Raw genomic sequence first — 12,027 nt, 5'->3', positions numbered from 1 at the left:
AAGTTCAGATGGAAGGTCCTAAAATCTTAAACATATCCAATACTTACTTTACTTAGTTCAGTCTTGGCATTTCAGCTCTAGAGGCGGTTACTACCCAATGGGCACTCTCAGCCCCTCCCTGAAAATTAAAGGGAGCACAAAAATAAAACCAAACTTCTTGTTTTTCTTCACCCCTCTGTTAATTTAACTGAGTCAGTTGGTTTGCCCTCATTTGCCCTTTTCACAGCTCCCAAATTAATGGTATGTGCAAATTTGATTATAACAGTGTGAACAATTCTTAAGTTACTTTTGAATACAAATTGAATATTGTTCTTTGTGGTTCTTTTCTTCATCACACTGGTAGATGTATAGGGTGTTTTTCTTGCCAGCCTGCTTAACTCCTGTGTGGATCTTGTAGCCACTTAAGTTTCAGTTGATTTGGGATCCTGATTGTATGGGACACTGTATCAAATGCTTCATCAAGATCAAACCAGGGGGAGCACACGGCATTCCCTCCCCTTGCTCATTCAGTTGTGCTGGAGGCAGGCAATCCCGGAGCCTTAAAATCCAGGATTCTGGTCAAGGTAAGGAAGCAGCCCTTCTTCCCAACTTTACTGTTCTGCAAATATCTTTTCTTTCTTTCCAGGATTCATTTATTCAGCAACATGTAGCAGGTGCTATATCCCTGACCCTGTATAACCAGTGGTTACATTCTTGCTGCAGAAAAGGAAACCTCTGAGCCTTTCACTTCTCTCCTTCTGCCTTATCATGGGAGTATTCCCCATGAACTTTAATGCTGGAGAAGGCAAGTCCAAGCCAGCTGTGTCTCCTTGGTAGTAAAATGTCTTGGTTAAAGGTAGATTCTCTGGCTGGCTAGGCTGCCCATGGTCTGGTATTTGCTAGGTGATATTACTTTAGGCAAATTATTTAATAGCTCTGTGTCTGTTTCCTGGTTTGTAATATGGAGGTAATGGCAGTTCTTGCCTCAAAGTGGTGTTATCAGAAATAATTGAGTCAGTACATGTAAAGTGGTCAGAATTTGTTTAGCTAGGTTTAGTTTGAAACTTGATGAATAATCTTTCAAAAGTTTATAATAACGTTTCTGGACTTTCCAGGCACTTTGTTTCTCTTTCCTGGCCTTAGTCACGCCACTACAGGCAAAGGAAGGGAAATGAAGATGAAACTGTCCAACTTTGCCACCTTGTAAGGCTCCATTTTAACAGATAGTTGAGAATTGATAAATCAGTAGACAGTGATGTGTGTGACTTCCCTATCAACTCACCTAGTGCTACTTCCCAATGTGTAATTGTGCAGATATTTAGGTATTTTTAAAGTCCTTTTAAGAACGTTGTTGTCTTAGTGATAAGTACTATATTCATTTGACCTCTTAAGAAATTATTTTAAGTTGTTGGATTCTTTAATATATTATTTTTAAAGGATGCCCAAAGAGAATTTTTTAAATATTTTTTTAATAAGGAGGCAGAAATACCCACTCCAAAAGATGAATAGACAAAACATGCCTTCCAAAGAAAAATGTCTTACAGGACACTGTTTAGTCTACACAATACTCATCATGATCAACAGTCAGTAAATAACTCAAGGCTGTTCATGGTCACAGTCTGTGCCAGGAGCAGTTTGACTACTTTAACTTACGTACAAGTATTTGCATCTAGCTTAGCCTTCATGGTTCCTTGCTAATCTTTCATATTTATACTCACTAAATCACAGTACATCAGTCATTGTGACCCATTTTACATATATATTTGCATTCTAAGTTGGAAAAAATGTATGAAGATTTTGTCCATTACAATTTGACTGACCAGTGGATGTTTTTTTATTAAACACTTGTCAGCTGCAACCTAAGATCAGATTCAACCTAATTTATATTGACATATTGCTAAAAATCAGTTGCCCATTGCAGAACACAGTTATAGTTTACACTTTCAAAAAACTTGGCAAGGGGATGAAGTCACAGGATGTAGTTGAGAGAGAACATTCCACGTTGTGTTTTAAAAGTGAGAGTCTTCTGAGGAAAGGATGTGTAGCACAGAATAATAAATCCACAGCCAAAATGCACCTACTCATGTCTTCTCGAGAGGAAGAACAGACCCAGGGTGAATTTTTGCCCCATTATCTGCTACTTCGAGAAAATGACTTAACACCTATGAGCTCTGCTGCTTATAACACAGTGGTAATGAGTCCTCCTTGCAAAGGCAGTTCTGAGAATTCAGTGAGGCAGTGCACCTGTGGGTCCTATGTAAATAGTACTAATTCTGCTCCAAACGTGTGTGTGTGTTGAAGTACAGTTACCAGCTCAGGCCTGGAGCCATCCTGGCCTGTGCTACTGACTTGCAGCTGGGTCTCCCAAGTCAGGCTGCAGGCGTTCTAAGTAATGCTTTGCTTAGCTTTCTTAAAACCAGGGAACTCTGTGTCCAAAAGGGAGCCTAAACCATCTTGCAGGCAGACTTTTTTTTTTTTTTTTTAATGTGATTTGCATCCATCCCTTTGCTACATTTTTGCCACGGGAAATGGTACTCTGGCTCCTTGAAAATGGCTAATAACCCTCTGTGGGTAAATGCCAATCAAGCCAGCCAGTTGGCTCTGAAGACATCTTTCTTGAAAACCATGGTCCTGGTCTTGCAGAGGCCGGGAAGTGAGTGTGAGTGCCAGAGAACTCCTTCCCAGAAGAGCCTGTTCATGTGCTACCCTGGAGGTGGAGACACAGACAGGGATGCCACTGTGAAGGCTACTGGTGCGGAGAGGCAATCTCTTAGGTAACCAGATGGCTTGTCACGTTTCTTTTTTTGTTTGCAGAAAATCCTGTAATAATGGCCAGGGATCCTCACACAGAGAAATTGCATGGCAGACATTTTTAATCGTCAAAGTAAGGACTTTCTCTTTGAAGATGAAGAAAGATAAGGAACATCATTTTTGGATATGAGTTTATCATCTCCTCCTCCACACCCATTAGTCTGAGGAAAGCGGTCTCTTGTCACTTAATTTGGAGCTTCAAAAATGGCTTTCACACCCTTGCTGTATTCGTCCATGGATTGTGGTACTTAGGGAGTGGAGACTTGAAAAATTAACCTCCAGTATTCTTCCAGAATCAGTTTTATTTTTTGTGGTGTCATTTGTGCCTACCCAGGAGTAGGAGTAGTTTCCCTCTTTTTATGAGGTTGTCATTTTAATATTTTTTTTCCTACTTAACAGTGGAAAGCAAGAAACAATTTCCATGAAATACAGAAGGGGCAGGAGAATAGCTGAGCCATGGGAATGTGTGATATGATGCTTAGGCCTTGTGATGGTTAGGATACATATATGTCAGGAATAGATGCAATCTTAGGAGTCTTGCATTATCCAGACTATGAACGTTGGGATCCATCCAGCTTAACTTAAACATGTTTCCTTTGCTTTGTCTCAAGAATTTAATTTTTCTTTAGAGGTTTTTCCTTCAAGGCTCTTGGATTAATAAGTAACAGCAATGAAGGCAGGGATACCAAAAAGTATTTCAAAATAGAATTGTATCCAAAACATGGTAATTATCATTTTTTTTCTAAATGAGAGAATTGAGAGAAATTTCGAGTTAACTGCTCTCTGTCCCCCTTCCCTCCCAGCAGATAGTTTATGGGAAAGAAATGGCAGGGCTTTGGGACGAAGCATTAAGTTTGTGAAAAGAAATGGAAAGTGGACAGGTCCAGGATAAACAGGGGACTTCGAGAAGGAAAATGACAGCATCAGAGGCAGAGCGGGACCCTAGAAGGATGCTAAGCGCCCCCAGGAGGTTTTTTAGTAATAAGCCCTCATGCCACTGTGCGGACCTGAAGGATGGGAATGCATTTGCTTCTGCTCAGCCCCGACTGGCACACCTGAACTGCCCTTGCCCTTGACTTAGCTGCTCTAGAGTTCCCAGAGCCTGTGCTGCTGAGTAAGGTGGCAGGGAAGGGCAAGTGAGACACGGTTCACGGGGGACAAGACACGAGCACTCACATTCTCCCTCACTCTCCCCCTCGTTGCCATGATTCTTAATCTCCTTTCAATACATACTCTTTCTTGGCTTGTCAAGAGGCTAATAGGAGCATGCTATTGACAGGTGAGTGCGAACTAAGTGCTAAAACAGAAGGAAATGAAAAGTGAGAGAATTTCAGATTTCATCAAGAGTGGAGTCCATGCGTGTTTCATTCATTTTGTGTGGGTGTGGTTTTTGTTTGTGTGTGTGTTTGTTTGCCTTCTTCTTAAAAGAGCCCAGTTAGAGTAAAAGAATTCAGGGAACAAATATTCGTCAGCAGATTAGGTTCTGAACTGAACAGACTTTGTACCTTGGCATATAAGTGGCTGTCCCATAACCTTCTGAACTTTTGCCACGGAGTGACTCTGAAAAGGCTGACAGAGCCAGTGGCAGATAATGGTAAAGAGCACGGTGTCCTCTGCTTGAGTCTCAAGGTACATATAATTCAGGTGGGTAAGGAGCCCAGCTAGTGTGATGGAGTGATAGTATGGAATTGTAGGCTCATTGGGAGACAAAGGGATGGATCATGGGTAGTCACTGGGCTTGATTTTTCCCTGAGAATTCATGATTGTTTTGAGAATTAGAGTGTAGAGGAAGTGGTGCAGACTTTATACTTAGAAAAGACCTCTCCACTTTACTTTTTAGCTAAGACATCGGGATAGATACTTAACTTTTCTGACCCAGTTTCCTCAATTGGGAATGTGAGAATAGGACTTTTGCAGACCTATTGGGAAATATTAAGATTTAAGGGAGTTTAAAATGAGATGCTAACACTGAGCAGGAGCTTAATGTCCATCAGTTTCTACTTCAGTCAGAATTGAAATTTTCATGTAGAATAATCATTCATTATATACTATTCTTCATGTTGAGTTTTGAAGCAGGAATAACTTTTATTTAAGCCATCACTTTGATGATAAAAGAAACTGTTGATCAGAGACAGTGCTTTAAGTGCCTGGCAACCTGATAGATTCTTGGGCAAGGGCACGCACGGTAGGGATGAAATTGTTCTCACTTGCAAGCCCAGAAACTGGGCACTGAACACTCCTAGAGCTGGTACAGTCTGCTTATGGCAGATTTTTAAACCATTTGTTAGCAGGACCCTGAGGTTCACCTAAGTCGCACGGTGACAAAATGGACATAAACCCAGAATTTGGGAACTGTTGAGTGATTTGTACGCCCAGAGAAATACTTGTTTTTTTGGAGGAATGCACTATATGCATTCTTCACGATATGATGATCTTTCATGTGGAATTGGTATATATAAATATTAGGGCACTGTGCAGCTAAGGGTCTCAGTAGAGAGGGAGCCTAGGAACCCAGAATACTTTTTTTCTTCTTTTTCTGGCAGTTCGTGTCTGCCAGTTTCTGGCAGTTTGAGTCAGCCAGGCGCAAGACAAGTCTTTTCCCATCCTGAAGCTCTTTAGGCTGCTGAGCTGGAATGGATATACGGGGATGTGGCTCTTAAACTTTAAAATTGTGCGTAAATCCAGCTTCCTCTTCCCTGGTAAGGATTGTCTAGTCTTTATATCGTCCCCTCGTCAGATTTCCACCCCCCCGGGGGCGGGGAGGAGAGGAGAGGAAAGGAGGAACCCCTAGGCGGGCAGGCGGACAGCGTGGAGTTGACTTAGGTAGCGCGGGGAGGGGAACCCAGGCGGGGGCTGGAAACGGAAGGGCTGCCAGTGCGCCGCGGGCCAGGCGGCCGGCAGGGGGAGGCCGGGCCGCGGGGCGGCCACCTCGCGGGCCGCCGGGGTGGCGGGTCTCCCGCCGAGGAGAGTGCTGGGGGCCGCCGACCGTGCAAGGCGGGCGGCGGCGGTTATGCAACCCGCAGCCCCCTCGGCCGCCCTCCCCGCCGGCCTGCCTCCGCTCGGCTGGCGCTCGGATCTCTCTAGTTCTTTCTCTCCCCTGTGTGTTTCAGACAGGAAGTGCACGGCCGTCGGTAACGTGCTGCCGGGTCCCAGGATGGAAGAGTGAAGCCCCCGCCGCATCGCGCCGGTCCCAGCTCGCGGAGCCCGCCAGCAGCCAGTCCCCGGAGAGGAGAGCGCCCTGAGGGTGCAGGGTGGCCGCCTGGTCCAGGTGCGAGGCCGGGTCGTGAGCCCGCGGGCTGGGCGCTGGGCTGTCACTCAGCCGATCTGCAGCTCCGCGCTGCAGCCTCGCTCGCGTGCATTTTCTACCTTGTGCGCCCCTGGCTGCTTGCTTTCTCGGAGGGTCTCTAAACTCTGTGGATGTGCTGCCGGCGGGGTGCAATGGACTCGGGCGCAAACGCGCGCGGCAGCACACGGCGCCCGGGGACCTGCCCTGCTTCCTCACCCACTCACTCTAGGCGGGAGCTTTCCAGGCAGGACTGACTGTGCCAGGGAGGCTTCCTGAGTCCTCAGCTGCCCTCTCCACCTTCGCCTGTCTTCCTCCTGCCGCCTGAAGCAGCGGCTCTTTGTTCTTCACTTTGTTCCCTGGGCCGGGGGTTATCTACAGAAATGGCTGGCTAGGGTGTTATTAACAGTGTTGTAAGTGGGTGGGGTGGGAACCTAGGGGACAGAGAGGATGAGTTGAGGGTGATGTGTAAAGTGGAAAGGGAAGCAAGAGTCTTGGTGTCCAGACTCAGAAATCCCACTTCTTCAGCCGGTGTAACAGAGGAGTCCAGGCTCTTTGCTTTCCGTTCTGGGAGAGCCAGACTGTCAGGACCTAAGGGAACTGGTGATGCACACACACACACCGGAAAGGTAGCGACCAGGAATGAGGGGCAGCTAGTTGTGAGATGTTTAGTCTGGTGTCTGGTTTGTTAACTCCAGTCGTGGTTTCTTAGCCAGGCTCCCTTACTGAGACAGAAGTACTTTTAAAGGTAGGAGCCTGACATCTTTATTCATTAAGTGCCATTTTTCATCAGAGTAAAACTGAGAATGAGTTTTCTCAAATTCATTAGGTAGATTACAATTCACATGCTTGTCTTGCTCCGTCTCAGAAGTGCAGAGGTGAAGAACAAAATGCTGGAGCAGAGGTTGGTTTTATGCGCAGACTTTCTGCTTCTTCATTTCTCTGGCAGCTCCTCTCTCTCTAGGGACTAAATCAGATGGACACTCCCCCCCCCCCCCCCCCCCCCCCGCCCCAAAACCAGTGAAAGCCCAGCGTTGTTTTCCTGCTTTTATTTATCTGTCTGGTTGAATTCCAGCCTTGCAGAGGGACACCAGGGGAGGTGTGATGGTTGAGGAGAGTCAGTTTGGTAGGAAGATTGTAGCCTCAAATTAAATGTTTGAATGATGTTAAGCCAGTGACATCGTCTTTCAGTTTCTTTTGGAAGAAGGGATCCAAACAAATGACTGGAGGGAGAAAAAGGAGATTCCGCAAAGAGGGGTCTCTTTTTGTAATAGGGAGGGAAAATGCACAATCGCAATACTGTGTACACTTAGCGCCTTCATCATATTGGGCACTTGTGCTTCCTCGGGAAGCGGAGCCTAAATTCATGGTGTTCTATGTTCATCGTACCCCCCCCATGCTGAATTTTTTATAGTAAAATATATTTACTACATAACTGATGTTGCTTCGAAAGGAAAATCTTTGGTAGTTTCTCAGCCTGTTAAATTTGTACTTTCCCCTCCCTTCCCCTTTCTTTTTCTTTTTAGCAGCATGGAGGTAATTTGAATTATAAGATCCCATTATTCCAATAATCCTTCAGAACTTTAATCTCTTAAAATGCAGCTGCTTTGAGCATTGTGATACTATCAGTAATTGGTATAACTGTGTTAGCATTAAGTAACCAAGATACACTATGAGCACTGAGCAATTAATTTTCTCTTTTTCTAGATAGATGTGGACTTCTTAAATTTGATTTTCATATGTCTGTGTTTGTGCCTCTTCTTGCCAAATGCATCATGAGATTAAAAGTGAAAACAAGTCATTAAGAGAGACTCTTGAAAGGAAAGACCTGTTCAACCATTTGCCTCTATTTTTTATACCCAGGTATACTCTTGGCCCTGTGGTTCATTAATTTACTTGAGGACTTTGCTCAGCATCTGTCATTCTGTTTCAGGTAAAATAGAACAGCCTTTGTGACCTCTCAAACTTATCCCCTACTTAGGAACAGGGTTTATTCCCACTCTAGAGGAATTTAATAATAGCTAAATAATAACCCAGGAATAATAATGCGTGACCTTTAGATCCTCATTTTCTGCTTGTTGTTTAGTCAATAAGTCGTGTCCAATTCTTGTGACGCTATGAACTGTAGCCCGCCAGGTTCCTCTGTCCATGGGATTTCCCAGGCAAGAATACTGGAGTGGGTTACCATTTCCTCCTCCAGAGGATCTTCCTGACCCAGGAATCAAACCTAGGTCTCTTGCATTGGCAGGTGGAGTCTTTACCACTGAGTCACCAGGGAAGCCCCCTATTTTCTGTTTACAGAGAGCATTTTCTCTATCTTATTTATAATGTATTTTTTTCTTTTGACAGTCTGAAACAGGATTCATTTTTTCCATTTGATGGAGAGAAGAAACTGAGGCTGATAAAATGTGACTTGTCAGTGGTCATAGAAGTAAATGGACATGCTGGGACTTGAACAGGGGTCTTAACAATTTATAATGCTTGGCTCCCTTGAAATCTGGAAAGTTGCTGCCTAAGGCAGAGATGGCAGGGATGATTCAGATGACCTTTCACCTTTCTAAAGGAGAGCTGATAAACACTGACTTGAGATTAACTTTACCTAAATCTGTAGGTCTTTTCCCATTCCTCTCTACCCAGAGTTTAAGGGGTTTTATTGTTTTGTTTTTTTCCATCTTTTAAATTTACACTTCCTCTGTGTTAGTGACTAGATTTAGCTGTGTTTGCATCATTGTGACTTGTTTTCTGCTGCCAAAATTCTAATGGCATGTTTTAATTTACAGATACCTTGTCCGGTCCTAGCGAACAGTATTTTTGAAAGGTCAGATTAGCATATTTTAACTTCTTAGAATAAAAAAAACTTCTGGTTTACCCTTAGGACACAGTTTATATCCCAGAAAAGAAATGATAAATTAATAAACGATGTATATGACTCTCTCCACACCCCATTACCCTATATACTATATGACCACCTCACATAGCCCCCCCAACCTCCCTATCCCAGTTCAGGATAAGTTACTGAAAAGCTTATATTATAGAAAGACATGGCCAAATCCATATACACTTTATGTATTAAATATTTTTGTAATACTCCCTAGACAGAAATGTTTATTTTTCTTATTTTTGCAGTGTTTAATGTTGAGGCTGTCTTTAGCTAGGATTTTTATGTTACGCTGAGAAGAATATAAATTAAAATTTGGAGTACATTTTCATTGGGAAATGCTGGATAAAAATTTTTTTTTTTTCTTGAACATTTTGAGTATCTTTATAGAATTGTGTCAGAGCATCAGGAGAAGGAAGAGAAGGTGGAAAAGTGGGGAGAAGAAATAAACTGAATGATCTTTTCTGTTTTAAAGGAGGAATGAAATGCTACATGTATATTTTCTTAATACACAATGCATTGCCATTTCTGTCTTTGAACGGTTGTAATGGCTTGTGAACTAAGAATGAAAGGGTAACTACCTTTGATGTTAAATGCCAAGGGAAAGTTTATGGTCAGGAGAGGACTGGGAATGGAGATAAATGTACATTAGGATTTTCAGTTTTTTGAAACCCTCTCTCTTTATCCTTCATGTCTATTATAAATACAAACTGTCTTCAGTTAGAAATCGTGAACTTTAAAGCAGTGGTTCTCAACCGTTATAAAAATTGGGACACTTTTATTTAATAGTAAAAGATTTCAAAGATTTTTGCTTCTTTAGAGTTTTCTTCTCATTTCTGATGATTGCTAATATTTAGTGACAAAGTTACTATTTAGTATTACTTAACTGGATATGTATTATAAAGAATGACCACAGCATATTCCATATTTATAAAATAGTAGTCCATGTATGAGTGAGACAGGGTTCAGTATATAGACCTCTGCCAGAATCCTAGAGTCTATAGGTTGGGAACTGAGGACCACAGTGAAACAACTAGTCCAGGCTGAAAATGCCAAAATGGTGACGTATACAGCATGTTAGCCATCAGGTTATAAAGATTCCTGAGTAGAATTTTTCCTCTCTGTTGAACGTTCAGTAGCTGATGTGTAAAATCCTGACTTGCGATCTGATCTCGTTTCCAGGTTAATTGTTTTCATGGTCAAGCTTTGAGGGTCTGCAGTTACTCAGTCATGGACAGCTAGAGTTCCTCTAAGCGTTCTCCCACCATCGTCTGACATGTGCGTGCATGCTAAGTTGCTTCAGTCTTGTCTGACTCTGTGCAACTCCATGGACTGTAGCCTGCCAGGCTCCTTTGTCCATGGGATGCTCCAGGCAGGAATCCTGGAGTGGACGTCCTTGTGTTTGTGGAGTCAGGACTCTGACACCAGTCCTAGGGTCACCACTGTCATAACTGCCACCAGAAGCAGCCTTATATTCATTTCCCAGAAGCTAAAAGAGACTTCCTAACCTTAACCTTTACAGTTTTCAGTAAGTATATGGAAGAAGAGAGATCATTTACCCTGTTCTGTAGTGGGAAAAACTGACATCTAAGTTCATATTGAATCTGTCTCTCTGGTTTCCATGCCTGTTGCTGACGTTTTGGTGTTCTAAGATGGATTAGGCAGGAACCACAATCTATTAGGGTTAGTGCATGATGTACTTGTTTCTGGTTTAAAAAAGTCACTTTCTATTTATTGAATGTTTTACATGAATTATCTCTAATCATCCTAGTGTGGTGCAGGGTGGGTATTACTGATGTTTTATATGTAAAGAAACTGAGGCAAGTGGAGACTGTAACTTACCCAGGTCTCATGGACAAGCTTAGTCCTGGCCTTGGATCCAGGTTTGTCCATGGGGTCACAGAGTTGGACATGACTGAGCAAGTCACACACATACACATACACACGCTAAAACATCTGAGTCATTGGATCCGCTTCTTTCTCTGTCCTTAACCTCATCTGTGAAGAGAAATGAGAACATTATATTTAGTCTTACCTACCTTTTTAGCTGTAAAGAAAGCTGAGCGCTGAAGAATTGATGCTTTTGAACTATGGTGTTGGAGAAGACTCTTGAGAGTCACTTGGACTGCAAGGAGATCCAGTCAGTCCATCCTAAAGGAAGTCAGTCCTGAGTGTTTATTGGAGGGACTGATGTTGAAGCTGAAACTCCAATACTTTGGCCACCTGATGTGAAGAACTGATTCATTTGAAAAGCCTCTGATAATGGGAAAGATTGAGCTAGGAGGAGAAGGGGACAACAGAGGATGAGATGGTTGGATGGCATCACCGACTTGAGGGGCATGGGTTTGGGTGGACTCCGGGAGTTGGTGATGGACAGGGAGGCCTGGTGTGCTGCAGTCCATGGGGTCTCAAAGAGTTGGACACAACTGAGCGACTGAACTGACTGACCTTTTTAGCAAAGGTTCCATTAAAATCCTACCACATATTCAGACTGTAGAAATAGGGACATGAAAGGGTCAACATTTTTATAAGTGTTTTTGGCTTCCTTGCAGTATGTATGTGCTATTTTCCCCCCAAGGTACATAAGTACATTGAATCGATTGGTGACTGTTTCTTGAGGCAGTATTGTCCCCAAGGAGTATTAGGACATAAATGTACTAATTTTACAACGAACTGCACAGAGTATTGTCAGTTTTATATCTCCGCTGGTACTACATGTGATTCCTTTTTTTTTATTAATTAATTTCCTGAATTTGCTATCCATTAGCTGTTCATTGTGGCTCATGGTTCATTTCTGCCTTGTTTTGATTATAAGTGAGGTTGAATGTCTGTTCATTTACTTAATTTAATTTCCCTTTTCTGTGAATTGGGTCTCTTGCCCTTTTCTTGTAAGAAGTTCCTTGAAAGAATTCTTTTGGAGTTCCTTGTAGATTCTAGAAATGAATCCCTTGTTAGCTGTGGGTATTGTGAATACTTTTCTTCCAGTAAGTCACTTGTCTGATAACTTTGTCTGTGGTGCCCTTCATTAACATCGGCTACAGAATCTTTAATTATAATGTAGTTGAACTCAAAATTT

At 42.8% G+C, this 12,027-nt stretch overlaps 1 protein-coding gene across 3 annotated transcripts in view; it reads left to right on the top strand.

The window, feature by feature from the left end:
• The window catches only part of LRRC8D (leucine rich repeat containing 8 VRAC subunit D), a 129,334-nt gene that overhangs the window by 14,447 nt on the left and 102,860 nt on the right, over window positions 1-12,027 (top strand). The window contains exon 1 of one of the 3 annotated variants that reach the window (XM_043876921.1): window positions 5,946-6,058. The exons of the other annotated variants lie outside the window; for them this stretch is intronic. The gene's annotated coding sequence lies outside the window, so the exon portion shown is untranslated. Of the gene's footprint in view, window positions 1-5,945; window positions 6,059-12,027 lie in introns of those variants that run through there. 3 annotated transcript variants of the gene reach the window in all.

The sequence above is a fragment of the Cervus elaphus genome, chromosome 20 (genome assembly GCF_910594005.1).
Source record: "Cervus elaphus chromosome 20, mCerEla1.1, whole genome shotgun sequence".
In the NCBI taxonomy this organism is placed as follows: Eukaryota; Metazoa; Chordata; class Mammalia; order Artiodactyla; family Cervidae; genus Cervus; species Cervus elaphus.
The sequence above is the reverse complement of the archived record's forward strand: the minus strand, read 5'-3'. Positions and strand labels throughout refer to the sequence as shown.